This window comes from Leptidea sinapis, chromosome 9 (assembly GCF_905404315.1).
Source record: "Leptidea sinapis chromosome 9, ilLepSina1.1, whole genome shotgun sequence".
Lineage (NCBI taxonomy): Eukaryota > Metazoa > Arthropoda > Insecta > Lepidoptera > Pieridae > Leptidea > Leptidea sinapis.
This window is the reverse complement of record NC_066273.1, coordinates 2,836,868-2,844,519: the sequence shown is the minus strand read 5'-3', so window position 1 is coordinate 2,844,519 and position 7,652 is coordinate 2,836,868. Positions and strand designations below refer to the sequence as shown.

General features: G+C 47.9%; 1 protein-coding gene across 1 annotated transcript in view; it reads left to right on the top strand.

Annotated features, from left to right (window-relative positions):
- Window positions 1–7,652, top strand: part of LOC126966023 (lysozyme-like) — a 302,967-nt gene that overhangs the window by 270,271 nt on the left and 25,044 nt on the right. The gene's annotated exons all lie outside the window — the stretch shown is intronic.

Here is a 7,652-nt window from a genome sequence, read left to right as displayed (position 1 = left end):
TAAATAAGAAATGAACATTGAAGTCAAGAAAGACAATTAACCTTCTTTGGACTCCCCACGTTGAGATGTACATCGTATCTATGTCAGTTATTACATCATTGATCCCGAAAAAAGGTGTTCCATGCAGCACGGACACTGATCACTTACCTTACATTTCACTACATGGCTAAATGACACTTTAGAGACTGAGCGTTTGGCGATTAAATAAAACAACTGCTTGACTGTGAGGAATAAGTGGAAGATATATGGAAGATATAGTTTATTTTTTTTTTTTTTGCGCCCAAGCAAATGAATGGGCTACCCTCCGGGATAATGACGGGAGGGAGGTGGTGAATGCTCATGCATACCAACGCAGACTTAGGCTGCTCACGTCACTCACGTGAAAACCTAGGTTCCTACCCACTAAACACCACCTGCAGTTGGCTTTGGGCAGGTGCCCTCTAAGCCTACATCGAAGGCGACCTTCTCTTGGGGAGAGAGAGGCGCAAGCGGCACTGCCTATGGAGTTTCCGCTGCCTCCTTAATCAGGGGATTTGGGTGATTGTCTGAGGACTTAAAGAAAGTTTCAGACAAGCACTTTAGGTGTTGTTGGATGGTGGGGAGCTCTAAGTCCCGGTGAAGGTCTGCGTTTCTAACGCACCAGTGGGCATTGACAGCCTTACGGCAGAAAATGGATTGGACTGTTTGGAGTTTATCTATAATATTGGGTTCCGCATGATCGAAAATTGGAGCGGCGTAAGTCATAACCGGTCGAATGCAAACCTTGAAGAGTGTTCGCTTGTTCCTAAAAGACATTTTACTGTGCCTACCTAACATACTGTTTAGGCGGTACAGATAGAAGCGGGCGGTTCCGGTCACTTTCTGGACGTGAGGCCTGAAGGTGAGTTGGGAGTCGAGGGTCACACCCAAGTACTTGGCTGTGGACCTGAAGGGGATAGGGGAGCCTAATAGATGAATGGGTCGATCCCGGCAGAAGCGTCTGCGCTTAAAATCAAAACGGACTGCGGAGCTTTTATCCGGGTTGACCTCAATACGCCATTTCTTAAACCAGTCACCTAGCTCATTAACTGAGCGTTGGAGCCTGGAGAGGACTGAAGATATCTGTTGGGACTGGACGTAGAGAGCGGTATCGTCAGCGAAGAGAGAGTGTTGGACTCCATTTCTAGGGATGGGAATATCGTTGGTATACGATATGTATAGAAGTGGTGAGCCCTGTGATACCCCAGCCGTGAGCAGGCGATGGGAGGAGAGGACACCTTCGTGTCTGAAACGAAAGGTATGTTTGTGAAGATAAGAAGCCACTATGCGGACTAATCGGGATGGGAGGCCTAGAGCGTGGAGTTTATATATTAGGCCTTCGTGCCAGACTTTGTCAAAAGCCTTGGCGACGTCGAAGAAGACAGCGATTGTCCTTTTACGTTTGGGATAGAATCCGCTGTAGATGTACTCTACAATGCGGTGGACTTGTTGAGGACAAGAGTGTTTAGCACGAAAGCCGAATTATTGATGTATTATTAAGGGAGGGCCGTCCGTTGGAAAGAGATGCTTTCTCATACGGAACAGAATAACCCGTTCAAAGACTTTCCCCATAGCCTTGAGGAGGCTGATGGGGCGATGCTTGGAGGGGATATTGAGGGGTTTCCCTGGTTTAGGAATCCCTATAACTATGGCCAAGCGGTTGGAAAGAAGCAGTGGTCGAGGCAGGCGTTGAAGAGTAGGACAAGAAAGAAGATCACCTGCTCGGGGAAGTGTTTGAGCGCCAGGTTGGAAATACCGTCGGCTCCTGGAGCTTTGCGAGGTTTTAATCCACGGATGATGGATTTAACCTCCTCTACAGTAGTTGGAATGGGATCGTCGGTGAGAGGCATTGAGTTCAGACGGCTGACCTCATTCTCCACCGACGCTACGTGGAGAGGTTCAAAAGAAGATGTGCTGGGTGAGCATTGTGAAGCAATGCTTTCAGCAAAACACTCCACTTTACCCCTGTCCTCGAAAGCTGTACTGCTGTCGGGGCGTATCAAAGGCGGAGTGTGGAATATTGCGTCAGTACGAAGGGCTTTCGCCACTTTGTAATACGCCTGGTGTGAAGGGGAAATGTTCTCCATGAGTGAATCCCAATTGGAATTCCTCAATTCGGAGAGACGTAACCTAACTTGGAAGTTAGCGCGTGACATATAGTTGGGCGTTGGGTACTTGGCGGCTCTTCTGAGAGCTGCATTCTTGGCTCTAATGAGGTTCATGACATCAAGCGGGAGCTTATGGTTGTTAACCTTAACCACCCGCTCGTTGTCATGGAGAGCGGACTGCACTGTTTGGATAAGTGCTTTTACCGTGATGTCAATCTTATCCGTACTATCGAAATAGTTGGACGAGATTGCATATGGTGAATTGGGGGCATCAAAAGTTGATGCAAGAGACTCCCTATAACCCTCCCAGTTGGTGAGGGTTTTAGGGTGAGTGGTGGTAGGGGTGGGGGCATGGGGCCCGAGCTTGAGGGAGACTGGACGATGGTCGGAGCCCAGGTCATCGAGTGGTTCCATCGCCCTTAAATTAAGAGCGATACCCTTGACCAAGGCGATGTCTAAAATATCGGGAGAGTGTGCTACGTTATCCGGGTAGTGTGTTGGAGAGGTGGGACTTAGGACGTCTAAGTCCATAGACCTAATTAGACGGCGGAGCTTGATGCCATTCCCGTTTGTGGATAGGCACTTCCAGTCAGTGCGTTTGGAGTTGAAATCTCCAAACAAGATGACTGAGTCACCTAGTGAGAGAAGAGTCTCAAGGTCGCTCTGGAGAGGGATCTTGAGAGTAGGGAGGTAGATTGAGGCTATGATCAGAGACGGATGTCCTGACATGCCCAACTGACAAACGGTTGCTTCCATGTTGGTAAGCACTGGAGTAGCGATTTGCGAGCAATGAGCGTCGGCTCTGCCATTGTGTACAAGAGAGTAGGAAGGGATCGATAATCCCTTTGAAGCGTCGGGTTTAAGGAATGTTTCTTGGATAAGGTCGATGTCCTTATTGCGAACAAATTCCTTAATCTCTGGGAGGTTGGTGTGCAGGCCGCGCGTATTGAATGAGACAAGTGATACACCCTGCGGCTTCACTCGCCCCATGTTCTGTGATGAAGCGTTACGCGATTGGGACATTAGTACATAGAATTCACCAAGTCTTGGTGCTCTATCATCGCAATAAGGCGCTAATGTGGAGACCTAGCTGTTTTGAATCTGTTGGCTAGAATGTTGAATTCTTTAATGTCGAATTCTCCATTCGTCAAGAAACTCAGGGGGTTATGCACTCCTGAGTCTGGTTGAGGAGGTGTTGCCCATCTGCGGCCACTGGGAATTGACATTAGATGTCTGGGAGACCGGGGCTGCTTGTCTCCAAGAAGTGGAGAGTAAAGGCCCGGTTGTCCTGTTCCTCAGTTGAGGAAAGTTCGCGCCAGTGGCCGGAGGTGGCCCTGGTTTTGAAGACTGCTTCTTAGCAGTCTTCGTTGTTGAGGGACGAGGGGCGCGGGGACATCCGCGGTAGTTCGCGGGATGTCCTTCCTGCCCACAAAGGACGCAAGCGGGAGGAGTCTCCGCATCGCGGGTGCGTTTGCACTCCTTGGTTGTGTGAGGCTCTAGGCACTTGACGCACCTAGGCAGGGCTGAGCAGTTTGCAGCTGCGTGGCCATAAAGCTGGCAGCGATGGCACTGCCCTGGGAAGCCCCGTCTGTGTGGAGCTTCTACTCGGATGTTTGAGAGCCCACATACGATGCGCTCTCTCTTGAAAATTTCCCTCGACTCGGGGACATTGGTTAGGATAACTAGAGCCAGAGGGTATTTCTTGCCGGATCAGCTGTACATTTTGTGTACAGCCTCGGCCTTGAACCCTTGCATGGTCAGGTCCTCCAGGATGACCTCACTGGGGAGCTCATAAGGGACGCCACGTAGAATGGCTTTCACTTTGCGCTCTTCCGGGAGCGCATAAGTGTGGTATGCGACACTCTTATGAGTGAGGAGGCGAGTGAGGACTCGGAAGTCCTCCGTAGTCGGGACGACTACGCGGATAGCTTCACCCGTGTTGGTAGCTCGGGTGTATTGCACCTTTTTGTCGGCGCAGAGCTGTGCAACATAAGTCCACTTTGCCTTGTCTCGGGAGAAGATAGGCAGTGGGGGCTTATTTGCAGGGAGGACAGGCGTGCAGCGCGTGGCTGGCTTCATAGATGAGGTGATAGAGACCTCGGGCAAGCTAATGTCGAGAGAACTTAGAGGGACAGGGGTTGGGGCGGAGAGTACGTTATCCGTGGAGGTGGCTGAGCGCTTGGACTGGCGCTTCTTCCTGGATTGAACCAGTTGGAAAGGTTCTCCAGAGGGACGTCGGGATGTGTTGACAACGGAGCCAGTGACAGTTCCGTTGTCAGAGTCAGAGGAGCACTGGACTGGCCGCTTTCGGCCGCAGGAGGCGGAGTCGGAGAACTCCATGTCCTCGGGAGTAGTTTTGTGAGCGGAGGGCTCATCGGGGGACACGGGGGAGTCAGCAAGGGGCCGACTTGGAGTGTTGAATATGGAGGAGAGGCTATAGACTAGTGACTGGTCGAAATGGAGATTTGCGGCTTTAAGCAAAGCCACAATCTAGACTACAACGGCGTTGACATGGTCAGCTGATGAAGCCTCCCCGCCGAGGGCAGGGAGCAACGGGGGTTGGAAGTGGCGCGGCTATCCCTAATGGTTATAGCCGCGAACCGTCACCCTTGGGAAAGCCCAAGTGCAATGGGATTGGGTCGTCCGGTTTCTCTCAGGTCAGGAGGCCTGAGAAACGCACCGGGTCAACGTTAGCCGAGTTACCTATTGCTCATTGATTAAAATTGCATGAATAGCGATCGACGCCCGAGTCCCGACGCGTCATTCGAGGACGCTCGGCCTTGCTGTGCGGTTGTGTAACGCGGAGCATATGACTGATCACGTGAGTATGTCTGCGATCGTCGAGAGAAAGTACGATGCTTGAAACTTCACTGAGATGACTACTGGTGATCTGTATGATTCTATGAGTTGTTGTACAGCATTATGAAATGGTTCTTATCAGAGCTAATATTACGTTATATAAAATAAAATGTTCTTGTCAGAGCTAATATTACGTTATATAAAATAAAATGTTCTTATCAGAACGAATCTTTCGGCATACGCTTATTACAGTTATTATGCACGATTACTATTTCTACGATCTATAATGCTACGTTACGCGTTAGGTATTAGACGTTTGTATTTATTGATATTATTGGTTGTAGGTACAGCTACAACACAAAAAGAACAGCTTATTGACCGGAACCAGAAATTTATTTTATTTTTCATGAAAAATGTGACAAGGTAGTGAAGATATGCCGCGACCTGACACGCCTTATAGCGGCGGCGTCTTTGGGTAATGATATCCTCATTAAAGTCACTACTTGTAAATGTTTGTAAGGTAATCTCGTTTTAATGTATTTTTTTTACATTTTTATTTTTAACGCTACCAAGAAAAGCGGGGTGGGCGGGTTTTTTTTTTGGTGAAACAGAAAACCTCTTATTAACCTCACTTATGAAAACAGACAGAAAAAAGCTTTTTGAAGTTTGAGAGGTCTAGTTGAAAATCTATCTATTTGTTTTTTTATTAATTTATTAACGCCTTTGGACACAAGTCCTTTAGCCAAACATTAAAAAAACAACATTTATTAATATAGAATTATGATTAAAATTATAAATATTTACAATGTTCGTTACAGTTTCTCTAAGTGCTACAAATAAAATTATAAATAGGTTTATAAAAAATTTGGGCTCTGCCCAAATTTTTGACGATATTGACACAGATGAAAAAATAAATTAAAACACAATAAAATATTCAGAAATGTATATTATATTTCATTGTTATTTTATAATCTTATCGATATCAACAACGCACATCATTTTACAGCTTCATAAGCCTATGAGTGCGAGCGAGATAGACTGATTACAATGATTTAAAGCGTTTATAACTCTACGACTCAGTTCATGACGCGGGCACTTGAGTTTCTATCACATCAATAAATAATATGTGGCCTAAATGACCACGTGATGGGCCACAAGTAACTATATATAATATTTGTCACACAATCTTAAGCATGTTGCCTTTAGACTACGTACTTAATACATAGAATAAGACTTACATTGAAGTCACCCCTTGTTCATACGATCCAAAAAAAGGAGACAGTTCGGATCCAGCAAACTACAGGCCTATTGCTATTACCTCCCTGCTCTCCAAAATCATGGAGAGCATAATCAACCGCCAGCTCTTGGTATACCTAGAGGGTCATCAGTTGATCAACGACCGACAGTACGGCTTTTGCCATGGTCGGTCGGCAGGTGATCTTCTGGTATACCTAACACATAGATGGGCGGCGGCTATTGAAAGCAAGGGGGAAGGCCTGGCAGTTAGCCTGGATATAGCGGAGGCCTTTGATCGTGTATGGCACAAGGCGCTCCTCTTACAACTTCCATCATTTGGGCTTCCCGAGAGCTTGTGCAAGTGGACCTCCAGCTTCCTCACTGGTCGTAGGATACAGGTAGTTGTCGACGGATATTGCTCGAACCCGAAGCCCGTGAATGCTGGAGTGCCCCAAGGCTGTGTGCTATCTCCTACGCTGTTTATTCTGCATATCAATGATATGTTGGACACCTCCAACATACATTGCTATGAAGATGACAGCACTGGTGATGCCGTATACACGAGCCATGCAGGTCTCTCTCGGGAAATCGTCAACCAGTGCCGGGAGAAACTTGTGTCTTCTATCGAGTCCTCTCTTGAGAAGGTCGCGGAATGGGGTAAATTGAACCTTGTCCAATTTAACCCCCAGAAGACTCAAGTTTGCGCGTTTACCACTAAAAAAACCCCATTAGTCGTATCACCGCTCTTCGATATCACTTCTCTTAAAGCCTCGCCTAGTATCGGAATACTGGGTCTCGAAATCTCGAGCGATTGCCAATTCCGTGGTCATCTGGAGGGCAACGCCAAATTGGCTTCGAAGAAGCTGGGCGTCATCAATAGAGCACGGCAATACTTTAAGCCGGCCCACATTCTAGCGCTGTACAAAGCGCAGGTCCGGCCACAAATGTAGTATTGCTATCATCTCTGGTCTGGCGCACCCCAGTATCTGCTCGATCCATTTGACCGCGTGCACCGTAGAGCAGCTCGAATCGTCGGGGACTCAGTGCTCTGTGAACGGCTGGATCACTTGGCGTTGCGTAGAGACGTCGCTTCATTGTGTGTCTTCTACCGCATTTATCACGGGGAGTGTTCCGAAGAGCTGTTTAACCTGATTCCTGCCGCCGAATTCCACCTTCGCATGACACGCCACAAGCTAGGATATCATCCCCACCATCTGGATGTGTGGCGGTACTCCACAGTGCGGTTTTCAAGGAGCTTTCTCCCTCGTACTACAAAGCTGTGGAATGAGCTTCCTTGTGCGGTGTTTCCGGGACGATACGAAATGGGTACCTTCAAAAAAAGCGCGTACACCTTCCTTAAAGGCCGGCAACGCTCTTGTGATTCCTCTGGTGTTGCAAGAGAATGTGGGCGGCGGTGATCACTTAACACCAGGTGACCTCGTTTGTCCTCCTGTTTCATAAAAAAAATTGAGTCAAGTTATGCAAGCGCGA